The sequence below is a fragment of the Apteryx mantelli genome, chromosome 18 (genome assembly GCF_036417845.1).
Source record: "Apteryx mantelli isolate bAptMan1 chromosome 18, bAptMan1.hap1, whole genome shotgun sequence".
Lineage (NCBI taxonomy): Eukaryota > Metazoa > Chordata > Aves > Apterygiformes > Apterygidae > Apteryx > Apteryx mantelli.
The window spans coordinates 14,311,063-14,329,483 of NC_089995.1; the positions used below are offsets into that span (position 1 = coordinate 14,311,063).

Sequence of the window (18,421 nt, forward strand, 5' to 3'; positions counted from 1 at the left end):
CAACTTTTATTTGTTTAGACATTATTTCATAGAATCATTCAGGTTGAAATAGACCTTGGGAGGTCATCTAGTCCTGTGTTCTGCTCAAAGGAGGGTAAACACAGAAGTCAGACCAGGTTGCTCAGGGATTTCTCCAGTTGGATTTTGAAAACTCCCAAGGGTGCAGATTCAAGAGTGTCTTTGGACAACCCGTTCCAATGTTTAATTATCCTCAGAGTGATTTTTTTTCTTTATAAGCAGTTGGAACCTCCTGTTTCAAATTATGGCCAGTGCATCTTGTTGCCCTGCCACACACCTCAGGAAGGAGCCTGCTTCCATCTACTTGGTATGGACAGGTTGCTATTAGGTCCCACCAAAGCCTTCTCTTCTCCAGACTGAACTTTGCCTCAGCCTCTCCTCGCAAATGATGTGCTCCAGTCTCCAGATGATCTTGGTGGCCCTCCACTAAACTTGCTGAAGTTTATCATCTTTCTTGTATAGGGGGGCCCAAAACTGGACACAGTAATCTAGATGTGGTCTAACAAGGACTGAGTAATAATCACTTCCTCAATCTACATGCCTATGCAGCCCAGGATCCTGCCTTCCTTGCTGCCAGGGCACACTACTGGCTCATGTATAGCCCACCAGAATCCCCAGTCCTGTTCAGAAGACCTGCTATCCAGCCGGTACCACTGATGGCATTAGTCCATCCCAGGTGCAGAACTCTGCATTTGTCCTTCCTGAATTTTGTGAGGTTCTGGTCAGTCCATTCCTCCAGGCTAGCTAGGTTCTCCAGATGGCAGCCCTGCCTTCAAGTGTATTGACTGCTCCCTCCTATTTGATGTCATCTGCAAACTTAATGGAAGTGCTTTCCATTTCCTCTTCCAGGTCATTGACAAAGATATTAAACAGGTTATTAAACAGACAGGGCCCAGAATAGACTCAGGAACTCTAGTGGTAACTGGACTCCAGGTAGAGTACAAACCATTAACCAGTACCCTCCGAGCCTAACAATCCAGTCAGTTTTTCCATCCATCTAGTATTCCATCAGTCTAGACTAACATCCCAAACTGGATACAAGGATGCTGTGGGAGGCCATGTCAAAAGCCTTGCTAAAGTTAAGTTAAACAATATCCACAGCTCTCCCCTCATCCACAGATCGAGTCATTTTACCACAGAAGGCAAGGAATCCATGCTAGCTATTCCCAATCACCTTCTTCACCTTCATGTGTCCAGGAATTTCTCCAAGATATGGTTGGGCTTCACATGCCAAGCAAGAGAGATACTTTACTCATCCTGTGAAAACATACTTGAAAAATGCAAGTCTGATACCATTTAAGTGGAACAAAGAAGCAGCGGGTGGCCAGTTAGCTTGATGATATGTATTAGCATCAGCATTATATGAGTAGGAATTCCAGAAGCACGGTGTTCATTGTATTTTTATTTCATCATTACTGACCTCAGCTGAAGCAGTTAGATTAATACCAAACATTAAAAGAAATACATGTCTTAGCCTACATACAAAACACACACTCTGTGCCGAGTTATTTGAGCCATTCAGATGACTGTGCTACCTACCTTTATAGCTCTGTATAATGTTTCTAGCTTCAGAAATCAATAGAAATCTTAAGCCAAAAATGTAACAAAAACAAAGCCAGTCTCTATTATAGCAAAGAATCCACCTAAATTAAATGGGATTTAATTGGCCTCCCAAGCTCTAGGTATGACAAATTTCAGAACAATGAGCTATGAAACATTTAGAAGTCAGTACTCAAAATAGCATTTCTGATGGAAAGTTTCCAGATTGGACTGTAGCAACTGTAACTATGTTGCAATAAGGCAAAGTCTAAAAAAACCACTAACATATACAAAGAGAGCCAGCCATTTCTTCACGCTTCTTCACATGCATATTTCCATCACCCTTGGTCCCATGCTGCGTGACAATAAGAGTGCTTGAGTCAATAGAAAACTATTCAGTTGACTATCTGTAAGCTCTTTGCATGGCTTGTATCACTTGAAATATCTTTGCCTTTGAAAAGTCGAATTCATTTTACATTCTTCTGGGAATACCGAGGGCTAATGTTCCAACAGACAGTTGACTTGGTTGCTGAATTACCTCTTTTTAAGTGTGTCAGATAACTTTGCTGGAAAAAGAATACATTTAAATTACCCACGAATTGATCTTTCAGTTATTTCCCATAATCTACATGAATGACAGCTGAGATACTGATTCAATAGCAAAGTAGCAAGCTATGTGCCCTGTTTCAAACCTTCTGATAAGAAAACCAAAAAAGTCAGTTAAGCGCAAGAGTTAAATAGCTAGTGCCTATAACTTTTGCTTAATTTCTTAAGTTATAAGAAATTAATCTCTAAAAAATATACAGCAGTGGCAGAACATATTTATAACCTCCTCTTCTTTTGTCTCACCGTATGTATTCTAATGCTCTAAAATCTGAGATTTGATATTCAAATAAAGTAGCTTAATTGGAGACAGCCAAAACATGTATACTTGCTAAAAACAAACACAAAATTTAGCAAGTTTTTCCTCAACTAGCATGTCCCAGGAAGTACTGCATCTTCTTGGAGAGCTTTTCAGGAACATGTTTATTTCTCATTCCATCAGTCATGCCTTTCATTCTATTCTCCTCAATCCTCTTTGCTCCAAAACCTCCATTTTCGTGCTGGGAGGACATGTCTACATACTTGTGAGTTCAGGAAGTACTAAACTGGCTCTGTCTAAACTCTTTTATCTAGAGTTAATATTGCAAATGCAGAAGATCAGAATAGATATATTGAGTCGGCTGAAGTAAACCAATCCAGATTCCAGTCATGCTTATACGGAGCTGCAACCAAGCCGATAAGCCTGGCTGAGAAGCTTCTACAAGTGACAACAAAAAAGCATTTCAAAGCACTTAATAAACAGCTGTGGCATCTGACTACCTGCAACATAACCCTCGAGGACTGGTAAAGTGCAATATTTCAGGCATGAGTACGATTTTGGTCTACTCACAAAGTACCTAATTCACCAAGTCCATCTTCGCTGACCAAGCTAATATGCTTGAGAGAATTAAGAAAAAGCAGCAAGGGGACTCAGGCAGGCAGAATTTTAATGAACTTGTTGCTTCCTTATTTTGAAATTCAAATACATGAGGAGGGAAATGGCTGGGACATGGGTCACTATGGAAAAAATACTGAAGGAAGGACTCTGATAGCTATCTGCCAGAGGACAAATCTGTTATCCAAGCAACCAAAAAGAGGAAACATCATTCTGGAGTACAGAAATTCAGGACACAGGAATGCCTAACAGCGATGGGCTGCTGGAGGGAGACTGAGTGTAGCTGCAAAGTTCAGATAGCAGAACTTCTTAATCAGCCACAGACAGTTTAGGGAGCTAATCCTGAAGAGCTGCATTTTTAGAGCAGAGAGCATCACCAAAGAGAAACTGCTGGTGTCAACTCCCTTTGCTAAGAAAGCAGAAAGATGGCAGAGGCTTGGGAGATCAGCTGATGAACAGGTGCTGAAACCAACAGAGTAACAGCCTGAAAAATGGGCACAAAGACACTAGGGAAGATATAGGTTTGTGAAGTGCGTCTCCCAGCGGCAGCACAGGGCAGTGTCAGGAGGAGGACATTAACAGTCCTCAAGTGCAACCATTATATCTCTTGGGAACACCCAGAGCATCACAGCAAAACCAGACCAACAAGATAAGTCTCTCCCAAAGAGCTGAGTGGAATTTATTATTAACTATTTATTTGTACATGGCACCAATGAAAAGCCAAACACCTTACAGAACGGAAACAGATTCACAGGTGCCTTCCCCTCCTCCAAAAACTGAGAAATCTGAATTATGCAATGCAGGCAGAATTCACATAATTGGGGAGACAAAGGTTTCATACAACAGCACAACTTATTAACACAGACCACAAGTCTGCATTAAGCATACTCAACTCCATAGAAAAATACAGAAAGCAATAAACTGCTCCAAGAGTTTCTAAGCCTCTTTTTTTGTGGTAGAACCCTAGCTATCCTGCCAAAAAGCAGAAATATAAATAAGTCCTAAAAGCAATGGAATCCCAATAGTCCTCTGTCAGACTCAAAGAATATGACTTCATCATCTAAATCAATCAAGACAGAAGATTAATCAGAAAACATTAAACTTTATCAGTGATGGTCTGCAGGACTTTATGATTCCTGCAAACATAAATAAATGCTATAGTCAATGAAAGTAAGATTTGCTCCCCCACTCAAAGCCACAGATCAGATCATGCTTTAATTTGGTTGTAGAGTTGATATGTTCCGGTATGTTTTAGACAAAGTGAGTCTGAGTGTAGAGTACAGGCTTACTAAATTGATGAGATTGCTTGCAAATCATATTTTTGTGAAAACTCTGCTGCTTTCAAGTTGTTGTAATATGAAAGATTTATGTTTTTCAGTGTTACTGCTGCTACTGACCTTATGTGCCTTCCCCCAAACTTACAAGCAAGCTATGATCACTACCATCTACCAATCTGACAGTCAAATTAAAACTTAACTTTCAAGAGAATCAGAATGATACCTAAAAGCAACTTTCATAGTCCTCTTCAAGCACTTCCCAACATAGTGAGATTTAACAAAATATTTTTCTTCATGCTCTGTTTGAAGGGGATATAGGATGCAAGTAAATGTATATGGCAAGATGTTCAGACAGGAAGTAGATACCTTTCAGTGCAACAAATAATTACTTTAATAGATTGCATCTCCTTGGGATTGTGCAGAAGTCCTTCCTTCCTGAAAAGATCTCAATGCATTGGCAAGGGTAATCAGCTAGTACTTAGGTGGAGCATTTACAATAACCAATTTGATGTACTCTCCATAATTTCTATTGTAATCAGATTATACAAAGGGAATGCTTTTCTACTCTTCTTTCTCCTAAACTAGGATTAGATGAAGCTCTGGCAATAGCACACATTTTGAAAGAAAATGTAAATGCCATTGTTTGTGAATGTTACTAGACAATTTTGTCCAACAACAGAACAAAAATATTTGCCAAGTCATTGTAGCTGAACCATTCTATAACTCACTCAGTCAAAACTGAGAAGAAATCATTTCTTATTATGATGGTTTTGTGCCAGCTGTGTAATCTCATACACAATTTTACTTCACCTTTAAGCATTCTCAAAAGCCCTCAGGACCTCCCCAGGAGGAAGCCTGGAATAAAAAAAAAATACTGGCATTTTTCTCCTTTGCTTTGTTGTGCTACTTTGTTTTGAGAATATTCTCAATTGCTAGTGCAGTTGAATATGTTGAAAATTTCTATATATCTTACTTTTTTAGGCTGCCATTGCCAAACAGACCCTTTTATTCACTAAATAGAATTATCTACTAGCAATAAGGGACATCCAAATTTCCTGTCAGGTTGCAGAACAGTTTTTAAAATTACTATAAATATTTCTTTACCGTGTAGTCTTTTATTTCACATAGAGCTATGCATAGAGGAATGATTATAGCAAACAGTATCTGCATATTTTTGATGTATTCAGTGAACATTTCTAGCTTACCTAACACTGGATTTTCCTTCACTGAGTACTTCACGTGGCATGGATCAGCTCATCGGTTTCATTTTCGTGTTAGGTATGCAGGCCTTAACATCTTCTGCAGCATTTTATAACATACAGAAGGATATGATCCTTTATGAAAAATAAATATAACATATTTAATCCTTAATGCCAACTCCTTACTCAATGTGCTAAGAAAAAAACCTCTTTAAACTGGTAGTAAAGTTTTTAGGCTTCTTCAAAGGAAAAAAAAAAGCCCAAAAACCAAAAACAAGCATGACATGACTATACTACTGTTTCACAATTCATACATAAACCACAAGTTTCCAGTTTTCTGTTGATAGAGAACAGCCATCCACAGTGTTAAAAAAGCAGTTTCCCCATTAGTTGCCCTAACAAAGTTTCAAACTATTCATACACACAGGCATAAATCAAGAAAACAACAGTGGTGCAAGATGTTACATGTAAGTTATACTAAGACGTTAAAGAAAACCATCTGGGCATAAAATGTAAATATAGCTAGCATACAAAAATTAAGAGGAAAATAAAACCAACCACACATTTGAAATGTCCAAAATACAGAGCCTTTATTCTGTAAGACCATTGAATTTTAACTCCAAACATCCATCTCAAACAAAATGCAGTTAGCATTCCAAATATCACTGAAACAGAACACAAAGTTTTACATAAGATAGGGCTTTTTGTTCATTTTTTGGGCCTATATAAGATATAGTTCCCTAAAACCGAAATCATCAGTCTATCTTCAATGATGATTAAGAATCAAAGCTGAAGCTTAGTAGAGTGTGTCGCCATTATGTTTTTTATATTTCGGTTGCACTTAGAGACCAAACACTGAGGCATCATTCACACAAGGGACCAAGAGAATTTGCCTCAAACAGCTTATAACCTAAATAGACAGGGCTAAGCACCACTCACCCAGCTTTTAAGATAATTCCAGAAAGAGATGGTGATATCTCTAATCGTAATGGAAAATTTCTATCAGAGTTAAGCTTAAAAGGTTTGGTTTAGCTTACTCTATTGCTGTATCTTCTGGTCCTGAACGATAGAGCAACCTGGACATGTTTTATAGACCCAAGAGTTTTTTAAGTAGTCCTGAGAAGCAGAAAGAAAGAACAAAATCAAACAAGTAAATACACATCTCATAAACATAAGGAGATTGCATCAATGAAGAAAAGTTAGAAAATAAACCTCAAAAGGTACTATGATTTGTAAAGTAACCGTGTTTCAGCAATGTCTAAAACAAAAAAGATCTTCTAGTAATAAAATCAAAAACCTAAATCTCAAGAGCATAAAATACCAGAACTCAGGATTTTTCATGCTGACTTAGTTCAGATCACTTGCATGAGCAACATACTTGAGTTTTGATTACATAGCTAGATTTTTTGTTTATTTATTTACTTTTAAACAGGATGCCTGCTTGGGTTTAACTTAGTTTGTGGAAAGAGAAGTAAGGAAGATTTTAAAAACAAACAAAGTACAAATAGCCAAGTCAAAACAAACAAAAAAAAGCTATACAAAAGTCCCCTCTCTAGGGGCCGGCACCTTTGGTACCAGATGTGGTACCAGGATGGTACACGTTCATCTTCCCTTCGAGCTAACGTAGTAACCAGGAGCCACCAGACTGTTATCCTTGAAAGAGCTCAGCTAACAGACGATGAGACTCAGTTTTTCACTGATTTCAGAGAGATTTATTGAGACAGGGAATCCTGGCTTCAGTTCCTGATTCAAGAAGGGAGTACATGCTCCCAATTATAAATCGTACTGCGACTGCAGCAAATGATGGCTTAACAGCATTTAGAGATGAAGTTTAAAATCCTCATGCAGTTTGCATAAAACAGATGTGAATTTTCAAACTAAACAGAGTTTTGCTAAGAGGAAAGAAGCTGAAACAACAGCAGAAAGCTGTGTCCTCCCCTGCTTCTGAGGAATCAAAAAGCAGATGATGGCTGTCTGACAGTTAATGTAAAAAGTTTCAATTTTCCCGCTGATCTGTTTTCATTCTCTTTTTCCAGAAAATATTTCCATCCTGGTTTTTATGTTTTTAAGAAACTCCAGCTACATGTGACTTTGCTGATAAGTCTAATCTATTTATTTAAAAATGTTTTTCCCCCACAGATATGCTTTTTTGATACATTCTTCTGCATTGAAATTATTGTCACAGACATTGTAATAACTTGGGCCTTTGCCTGGAGTCTGCATCCTTTCTTTACCCATTTATTTCTGTATAAAAGCCCTAATGCATCTATAATAGGCTCTCGGACCACAAATGTGTTTTTTTTCTCCTTCTCCTCCCAGGCAATGTAACGTGGCGTAGCCTGGGCCATATCCCGGTGAGACCATCTTTTCCAGACAGATCAGTCTCTGAGTTTAATTGCATTTTGGCTTCAACATGCTTTGCTTATTATTAGAGGCTGCTCATATTGAGCATGTTCTGTATACAAAGAGTTACACTGAGAGTTATTTATTCTATTCGATGTCAGGCAAAAGTTTTTCATAGTATATTTTCCTTTTTTAGTCAATCTTTTCTAAACCATCTGATCTATCAGTGACTTCAGTTTCACATCTGTCCAAAACTATAGTCTTGACCAGGAAGAATACAAACAACTAGAATGGAGGAGGTAGGAACTGCTTCTTCTCATGCACATACAGCATATCCAGCAATTACATCCTTCTCTTGGTTTGGCCCTTTAAGTTGACATTACAAAGCAAATAGTAAATGAAATTAAAAATAAAACAGCTTCATGTCATTTTCAGGAAGGCCTCTATAGCCCAATGCTCTTACAGTCTGTTCTTTAGCTGCAAACAATTTATACTGATCATTAATGTGTGAAGTCACGGTGAGTGTCAGGAAGGATAGAGCAACAAAATAAAATAGTGCATAAAATAAAAGGATTCACCAAAAGCTGGCAACTAGACCTGAACCTTAATAGAAAACCACAAATTTACAGCAGATTTTTTTTCTGCATTGGAAATATAACATATCCCTTAATTAAAGTTTACTATGTTTCTGCCAAGGCATTGATGTGAATATATGCAGAAAGTGCAATGCAGATTTATCATGCATGATGTGGCATTGCCTTGAGTGGTGCTGGACTGAGAAGTGTTTTTTTTTAAGAACAGTTTGAACTGTGACCCAAACTTTTCATGAACAACAGTCTCAAAGGGTTCTAAGACATTCAGAAATTACAGGAACTGTTAGTCTGAAAAAAACCCTATCCAGAATATCAAGAAAACCAACTTCTAAATTTTGGAAAAATACACATGAGAAGCAATAATGGCAAAGCGCAGTGGTACCAGAACACCAGAACACAGTTAAGAGTGGATCAACTGAGGATTCAAAAAAACCCAACCCAACAAAAAAACAAACAAACAAAAAAGGCTTCTTATGGTTTTAATGTAAAATCATGGGGGATTTACTGCATATGAGAAGCATACTGAGTTTAAACAGTGTTATGCCCTTTATCCCACTGAGAACTGCAATATCTGGACATTTGGCATAGCTGCTGTGCCTGTGTATACTCACAGTTTGCTAACAGCAACCACAAACAATACCTCTGACAACTGTAAATCTGTTACATTATTTGTGTTGCTTCCTCATAACTTCTCCTCCCTGATCTTGCTTTCTCGACTTATTTTACTGGCAGAACTCAGTAGATTAGTGATTTTATTGATACTTTACTTTCTCTGTTAGATCTTCTTGGGTGGCCAGTTTACAGAATAACTAACTAACTTTAATTTTACAAGTCTCACTATATTTGATGCCAACCCTTTTTAGCATTTTTATTACATTCTGCAGATTTAAAGGTCCTGATACATTTTTAGAATCATAAATATAAGCTATTTGAAGAAAATATATTAACACAATAATTAAATACAATTTTTAATAACTCATGCATCTTTTTGCCAAATAACTAACAGCAAAAAGCTATCTGAATGAGTCCGTATCTGATCAGGTATCTATCAGGTTAGTTATTCAGTGAGTAACTGACCCAGCTATTACTGAGTTAACATCTTATCCTGTTTGACTGGAGCCAACAACAATCTTCATCGGTCTTTTACAGCTATCTTAAAGTAAGACAGTGACTTCCTGCCCATCACCACCATGGCAATGATAGACGTGGGATCATGGGGGCAAGGATTTTACAGTTCATAACAAAATCCAGAAGAGTCCTGTGTCTCTTCAGCTAGATACCATTACCACATAGTCGCAGCCAGACTAACTTGACTGGTACAGACAGAAGGTTAATCCTTGCTTGCAAAAGTGCAAACATCAAAAGCAGAAAATCTGACTCCTAATCACCTATTCCTAGTCTAAGAAAATATAAACCAATGATATAGAAAAGTGCCACAACAACAACAAACTATTTCAGAGCCAGGGACAATAAGTTTCATTGTGGCCTTTCTAATGTGTGAAATGCTGTTACTCAAAACTCAAAATGCATGGAAACAATTGCCCTTAAGAGTGGAAAAAGTATGATCACTACTCTGTTCTTCTGCTAATACAAATGCATGTACACACAGGCAACCCTTGCTAACAGCTGTGATGTATTCGCTCTTGGTAGTTGTGCAAGGTATATCCAGCATTTAGAGAACAGCTTAAAGCATAATTTTTTTGTAAGTGAAAGTCAATTAAAATACCGATTAGAACTCAACTGATCAGAGAATGCTGTTTTATACATTCTCCCAGTTTTACACTTGACTGCTAATTCCTCTCCAAGCATTGCTTTCCAACTAGTTTTGCATTCATTGAGGTTATCTAAATTCCTTGCTTATCTGAGACAGGATTAAAAGAATAGAATACACTAGAATATACTATATACTGTATCGTCTACTTTTTCCATAACCACAAGGCCTGTCAAGGAGAGAAACTAGATGGGTTTGACATGATTTGTTCTCAATTAATTTATACTGGCTGTTACTTTCTTATTTACTAACTTCTACAGTTTGTTTCCATGATTCTTCTGGAAACAGAAGTTGCAGCTGACTGTCCTACATCCTCTCTTTCGTACTCCCTTCCCTTTTCAAAGATTAACACCATCCAAGCTTTTGAAATCTTATTTGTTCTCCATAACTTCTTAAGGACAGCAACACACTAAAATAATAATATATTCTACTAATAATAATATACCACTTTGCATGTATTATTCAAAGCCTCATTCAACATGCTGGGTTAACAAATTAAATTCAGTGAACAAAAAATACACACAGACTATTAACAGAGTTGTACAGATCCCAGTCTTTCTTCATTCCCTTCCTTACCAAACCCTTTAATCAATAAAACTACTCTGAGAACTTGCCTTTTATTCTAGGTTATCTCAATACTATTTTCAATGCTTGCCACAGTATATTTTCTAAAACTTACAAAAAGTAACACTGTACTCAGAAATAATTTTAGATTGCCTCTCTTCTCCATATCCTTAACAGTAATAAAACCATGGCCTGAAAATGTTTGCAGCTGAAGGATTTCTGCAAGGGAAATAGCATAATACCTAGGAAGCTCAAATGACAATCAACTAATCTAAACAGCCTGGTGCCTGGTTAGCTATTTTCATTAAAGGAGCTCTCAGAGGCACCAAGCAGAAGCAAAATTCTAGTTGTGCTGACTGTTAAGAGGAATATACTCGACCCTTGGGAAGAGATTAGTATCTCATTTTCTTCCCCCATCATGTTTCTTCATTCCTTTTCTCTGCTTTCCCCATTAATTCTACTACTGTAATTTTTTACCTTTTGTTTATTCCTCCTCCTTCTTCCTTTTGCTGTCTTTATAAAGAAAAGTTACTTCGATGATAGAGGAGTTAATTGACTTTCTCTTTTCCCTTCCTTTGCCTATTGTTTTTTCCATTATATTTCTGTTTACTCTTTTTTATTTTCTTTCTGAAACACTACTATCTTACCTCTCCTATCTTGGTCAATGCCTCAGTATTCTTCTTCTCTAGCAACTAACATTCTTTTGGCACCCACTCTTTTCTCATCATCTGACTTACTAGCACTTGCTTTACCAATTCTGGCAAGGTAGAGAGAAATGCAGTTGTGGAAAATGTGAGAAAAGCAAAAGCTGCATCAGTTGTATTCAAAATTTACATGCAGACTGTATGCTGCCCTTAATCCTCTTCTACCTGTCTTCCTATCCTGTTCTTCCACCCACAGAGAAGACAGTTTACAGACTTAAATATACAAAATTTCTGGTGCGCCTGAAGCATTCCACTGCTCTTATTCCTAGGCACATGTTATTAAAATGGATGTGAGGTTGAGATCCTCCAGAATAAGTAAAGTAATGTCAATGAGAACAGGTAAATAGATTAAGAATTCCCTTGCTATACTAGCCTTGCATCCATCTCGTAAGTCTGTATGTTTTGTTTTGCAGGCTTTGACCTCTTCTGGAAAGAGCTGCTTCTTTTCAACCATCCAGAAGGATGCTGCCAACTTTTGTTCTTCCAGCAAATGAGATCATACACAACATGACCATAGACATCAAATGCAAAACTATGTCTGCCTTGGAAATCTGTGCCATCTGTTATGTATTTTTATTTACCTGGTAATCTGGATCTGAACAGCAAAGATCTCTTTGCCATAAGAAGATGTGCTAGGCCCACAACACACCTAAATGGATTTTTATGATGCAAAAATTACCTGTGCACCCTGTACACACTACCGAAAGGGTCAGATCACAGTGCACATACTTTGGCAATGCGTGAACTTCCTTAACCCCATTTAGTTAAATCTGCATCAGCCCTAGGCCATACAACTTGCCCAGACAGTCTGCAATTGTTACCCCAGCTTTCATGCTACAGCCTCCTGCTCTCCATGCAGACGCTCTTTCTAGGTAGCAGAATGATTTAACCTACCAGCCTCTGCACCAAACTTGAATACTCACAGATGACTGAGTCAGGTCACTCACAACATAGATGCCCAACTTCGCCTTGTCTCTGTGCTCACATATGTGTGTGATTTCATCCTGCCTATTCAACAAATAAACTGAAGAAAATTTGGAGGATTATAATATCATGCCAGTGCATAATATAATGTAATCACAAAGCTAGGTTCACTAACTAAAGATTCAGGTTCAATTAAAGCTTATCAACAAAGAAAGCTGCTCTCAGAGGGCTAGGTGTGAGCAGCACTTGCAGTTTGTCATGTCACACTGTTTAAGTAATAAAGGTTCATTTGTCATTTTATTTTCCCTTTACTAGTTCATACAGGCAGACACTTGTTTATTTCTCTCTGAAGGTCTTTTCTTAGTGAGAGATAAGTTACTTGGGGAGAGGAAAGGTTACATATTCAAACACGGTGTCAAGATTGTTGCTAGACTGATGAGTCTCAGCTGTGGATCCTGCAGAAAAGAGATGGTCAGAGACCTGTACTTGTATTTGAAATTAAACTTACCAAGAAGTTGCAATAGGGATAAACTAACTTCATAGGTAGCTGGTAATTTCAGCAGAACTTTTTATCTTCCTTATATACTATACTACAAGGCAGCACCAGAAACAGTCTCTTAATAAATAATATTAAGTACAAAGTTGGCCAGCAGATTTGCCACAGGGTAAAGGTAGTTATGACCAGATCATTTGGTTTTCATGTAGGTAGATAAATTATTGGCACACAGTATACTGACTGCTGCATGTTTGTTGATAATCTTGTCCACCCTTGCACATCACATCACTAAGTCGCACTAAGAAAAAAAAAACCCAAAAAACTGTTTAATTAGGCAAATAGAAACTGCTACCACACAAAGGAGCCAATCATTTCTGCAAAGTCAGTCTCTAAGTTAAAAACCCAGTAGACATTGCTGGCAACACAAACATGAAACTGTTATTCCATCAAAGCTGCTATGTCACTGGACAAGTCCAGGCATAAAAAGCGGCATCACTGTAGTCCCCCAATATACTTCAGGCTGTTGCTGCATCCAGATCCTAGGAGCACAGCAATGGCAACAACAAACACTCACCCCTTCAGCAGTCCAGTGTACCCCTGATAACGACCTCTCCATGCAGACGCTGCTCCAAACAGGGCTGTCCATTTGGGGTTTCTGGTCCTTTGGCTTTCCAACCAGTACAAAAAATGCCCTCCTCCAAGGCATCCAAGCAGGCTTCAGCTCAGGGCACTCCACCAAGGGAAGCTCTCAAGGAAGTGCTGTCAGAGAAAGACATACATTTCACTTTTTGCCTAGTAGTCTGAGAGCCAGCCATAGTCCTCAGGACATACCTAGTCTCCAGCCACCTTCCTCCAGCTTACCTTTACATCTCCCCTTCCTTGCATTTGCCTGACTCCTCCTCTTCCTCCTAGGACCTTCCAGCACTACAGCCTTCCCCAGTCTCTCACACTACAAACAACTGACCACAAGTTTCCTGCTAGGCCACTGAGGAGGGAAACTCAGGCCAGAGCCCAAACCCTTAAATGGGCACACCACTCCTTCCCTCCTCCCGTCACCCTACAGTCTGCCCAGGTTGATTTGCTTTGGTACTCACGTTTGCTTCATCCTGTCAGTGCACCTCCAGAAACAAGCTGTCCCTCCCAGGGATGTCTGCCTCTCTGCCTTTCTTGTCTTTGAACGTGCCACATTCTTTTGGCAAGACAGCCACCTCTGGTGTCAGCCTCTAGCTTCTTCTTATTTGCTGGCTGCTCTCAGTACCTATTCTTTACAAACACAAGAAGTATTCAGATTCATCATATTTTGATATGGAATTTTCTTTGTTCAGTAACATGACCAAACCTGGATAAATCTCAACGAAATGAATTGTTTCATGTAACAATCATAGTAAATTCTCTTCTTATAAAATCCTGTTACTCCACAAAGACTGAGGTTGTTTGGATCCAGGAAGTGAGGTCAGGTTCAGATGCTGGGGAGAGTGCTGGGTCGTGATAATAACACTTAGGGTTTGCGCAGCATTCCTTATCCAGAGATCTGAGCTCTGTCTCCAGTATATTACAACAGCAGGATATGTTATCTTATGCAAACTCCTTCCTAAATTTCACAATAGCTGAAACAAGCAAGAATCATTAAATATGTGTGCTATTGCTCTACGCTATGAAGGCTGAAAAACAGCCAAACGGTTTCTTCTTTCCTTTGCTTTACTTTTATCTAAAAAACCTGTAATCTGGTCAGAGCAGAGGCATTTGTCCTCTTCAGCATTTATCAATTATCTACATCATTTTTGATGGTATATAAATATTAAAAATAATAAAAAGAAGGGGAAAATAGAGATAGGTAACAGAACTCTCCCCCTTTAAGCGAGTTACCAAATTACAACCCATACAAAATGCTCTGTTGCCCTTTTACTACATTTGGTTCAAAGGCCACTAAAGTCAATGGGATTCTTTCCACCAACATCAAAGGACTCTGAATAGGGTTGTCTGTAAAGGAGGGGAGACAGGATTAAGTTCAGCTTTCTGAATATAGATCCCAAGCAAAAAGTAACTTAAATAATAATCAGAAGATAATGTTTTCTTGAGAAACTACTGATTTCAGCACATTTTTTTCAGCTACCATCTATTAAGTTTCTTGCATTGTGAGAATGACGCAGAACGTGCCATTAAATGCACAACATTTGCAGCCTTACATAATCTTTTCTTTCAATAACAGAAAATAACACTGTTATTACTGAAGAAGCAGGAGAATGGGAAAAGAGATATGAATGTTGTATGAGTGTAATAAAAAGGTTGGATGTATTTACTTAGTATCATATCTGTATTGATCAGGCTTTGCTCTTGGTCTGCTGTGAAGCTGTAAGAACAGATACCAGTGCCAAATATTTCCCCATTGCTGCCCAAACCCTACCCTACATTTTAAATATAGGCTTTATTACTAATATAAATATATCCTAGAAGATTAGCTTTTTAAGTGGTTCCTCTCAGTAACCAACCTTATTTAAACACAATTGGAACTTCTTTGTAACTCACGACTATTTTCCGTAGTCACCTGTGCGATGAAGGTTAAATGTTATGAAATTACTTCTATGGTCTCCAATTGCTTCACAACAACATGACCGTATTATTAAAATGGGAATACAAGGGGCAAAGAACTACTAAACAAAACCAAGATTGTGTTCCTAATTGAAATGGCAGTCCAGGGTTTTCAAATATAAAATCTGGAATCTGAACTTGCTTTTCTTAACATCATCTCTTTCAGCTGCTCCACATTCCAGGACTCCTTCAGCCTTGACCTCAGCTCTAAGATGTTCTCTCCCTTCAGTCAATTTTAAGTTCTTCTCAAATACACAATATTTACACCCAGTGATGGGGTAGATCTGCTTGCTGACTGTCTTCCTCTAAGCTGCTTGGGTGGCCCTACAAATGGGGGGAAGTGTCCTAGCACAGGCGAATTCCCACTGTGTGGGGAGACAGGGTAGCTGGCCCTTCCAGCCCTGCGGCTGCTGTTCCCGCACTAGGGCAGGAGGGAGCATGTTGAAGGTGGGAAGATTAGAAGGTATGAAAACGCAACTCATTTTGCATCACATCTCAACATAACTGATACTGATATCCAGACATCCTTTACAACCACCCAAAGTCAAAACTGACCCTGGATTTTTGAAATGTATTTATTGCTATCAGCTTAACCAGCATTCTTGATTTGTGACTCCTAAAGCGTCTCAAACCTTCAAGTCATTAGGCACTACGTGACACAGAAAAATAACTTGATAATCAGTGTAAAGGAGTATCAGGCCCGCAGTGCGCAGAAGTATTAATTCCTTTGATGAGTCTCTCTTTCTTCCCGTAGAGTTTATGTCTTATCTTCTTTTACAGCTTAAATAAGGTCATTTGACCAAAACCTTGCCCTTCTTAATTTCTGAACCCAGATAGCTAATTTCAGAATATATTTTATTACTTCTTTTGTTTACACAGCACTCTGTATCAGTGCTGATACGGCCTACCTTGGCTTTTCAGAGTTTAAACAGCACACGGAAGAAAAAGCAAAGCACTGTAGAAGAGGCCTTCAAATGTCATTTAAAAAACAGAACAATATTTTTTAGGAAAATTTGGGCAAATCAACATATACGACTGCTTTGAATGGATTGTTTTTTGTTATCCACCCTACAAATATAATTGTTATACAATGCTCATTTTTAACTTATTACGAGGATTACATTATTATTAACAAATAATATGTTGCAATGAAAAAAAGCTAAATTCGTTATTTAGAACTTAGAATCCTGTCATTATTACCTATCACACCAGCAACATATAACGAGTACTTCCTATTGGCTGCTGTGGGGAGTTCTGTTAAACAGTAATTAAACAATAAATCTCTATATTTTTCCTTTTTCAGATAAGTTATAATGCAATCACAAGCATTTGTCAAAATCAGTGCTGTAGCCAATAGTATCAGAGTACAATACCTCGAACTTCCTGATTTGAAGCAACTGATTTTTCCACTTATATAAGGCAATGGATCTAACTTCAAAAACATTCTTTTTTTGGAGAGATATTTTGTCACTACATCTTTCAAAACAGCAGCAGCTATATAGTTATGATGCCTAACTATAACTCTGTTCATGCTTCGAGGGCATGACTCCAGTACACACAAACCCACAATCCATCAAAGCAAGACGTATAAACATGCACTTTTAAATCTTACAGCTCACTGCAATTACTCACCCTTAAAAGTAAGTAAGCACTTGCTTTGCTATATCAAGCCTGACCTCCAGTACAATGCTAAGGACAGTAACTTGCCTGGGATCTATTTTTCCCCACTAGAGTAGTTATTAGAACATTAGTGACTACAGTGAAGATATTTAAGATTAGCAGAACTAAAATTACCAAAATATTTTCACAGCTCTGTCTCAGTGCTGGAATGTTGTCAATACCCGAGTTAAATACTTGCAGCTATGTCCCCATGAACTGCCCTCACCGCAGCGAGTACAAGGCTTAGAAGTTTACTGCAATCTTGTCCTCTCCGACTGGGCTTTGGGGATGAGGCTTGATTAATGCTTCTGATATTTCAATTTGATATTGCAATGTCTCATCATTTTCATAAACTACGTGAAACAAAAGCAATTTAACTTTCCACCGAGAACAAGGGTCTCAGTAAAACTTGAGAAAAAGGAACTTTCTAGTTATACCCCACTCTTTGACAGCCATCATGTTTTTGTTATTAACCAGGAATACGGCAAACTAAAGTTCTGCCACAAAACTCACAGACTTCAGAAAGTAACCAAAGGCAAGGTTTGACAGACTGACAGAGCAGGGCCTTTTAATGAGTTTTTTTTTTTTTTTAAGTGCTGTTACTGAGTAGTCCACACCAGAAGCTGGAATCGGGGCAGGGCCGGAGAAAGAATGTGATGTGGTGGAGAACAGTGGTATGCCTTTGGACAGCATAATCGGAGCAATTCTGTAACTAGCTTTCTACTCACAAAAGAGATCTTAGAAGATACGCCAAACTGGCACAATAAGTAAAAGTAAATTTGTTTGCAACTCTTTTTGTTAGTACTGAAACATTTTTAAATAAAAGATCCTCCTTTGATTTAAAGTATTCACAGTGAAGTTTGCTAACCTTTGCCCATGTGCTATCTACAAATATCTGTTCCCTATAACATGCTATAACACACTCACTGCTGTAAGAAAAGATAAAGCAATTTCCTTAACCCTTAAACACAGTTATCTTATATTACAATAGCAATACGGGAGTACTGTCCCAGGCACAAGTGACAAGTATTGCACAGAGTAAGAACCCGTTTCACCTTAAATTTTAAACCTTAAGTAGATTTGTCCGGCAAAGAAGCGCCTGTAACTGACCGGGGAAAAGCAAGCATTAGTGAACTGATGACTTGATTTCACCTGGGAAATCAATGGCAGAGTCCAGCAAAAACAAAACAAAAACCAACCCACACGACGCTCCCGATCCGCAGCACAGATCTGAGTCACAGCCCGGTGTTTTTATCACCCGGGCGATC

The 18,421-nt window shown here is 38.3% G+C and overlaps 1 long non-coding RNA gene across 2 annotated transcripts; it reads right to left on the minus strand.

Annotated features, from left to right (window-relative positions):
- Positions 1 to 1,922: 1,922 nt before the first annotated feature.
- LOC106492814 (uncharacterized) lies at positions 1,923 to 18,413 on the minus strand. 2 transcript variants are annotated; one of them, XR_001294054.2, is made up of 6 exons: positions 18,353 to 18,413; positions 14,000 to 14,168; positions 13,480 to 13,664; positions 6,548 to 6,626; positions 5,517 to 5,645; positions 1,923 to 2,123 (listed from the first exon to the last, which is right to left on the minus strand). It is a non-coding gene; the product is annotated as an uncharacterized lncRNA (long non-coding RNA). The 2 variants fall into 2 exon arrangements; XR_001294053.2 differs by lacking the exons at positions 1,923 to 2,123; positions 5,517 to 5,645 and having other exon boundaries at positions 6,091 to 6,626.
- Positions 18,414 to 18,421: the final 8 nt, after the last annotated feature.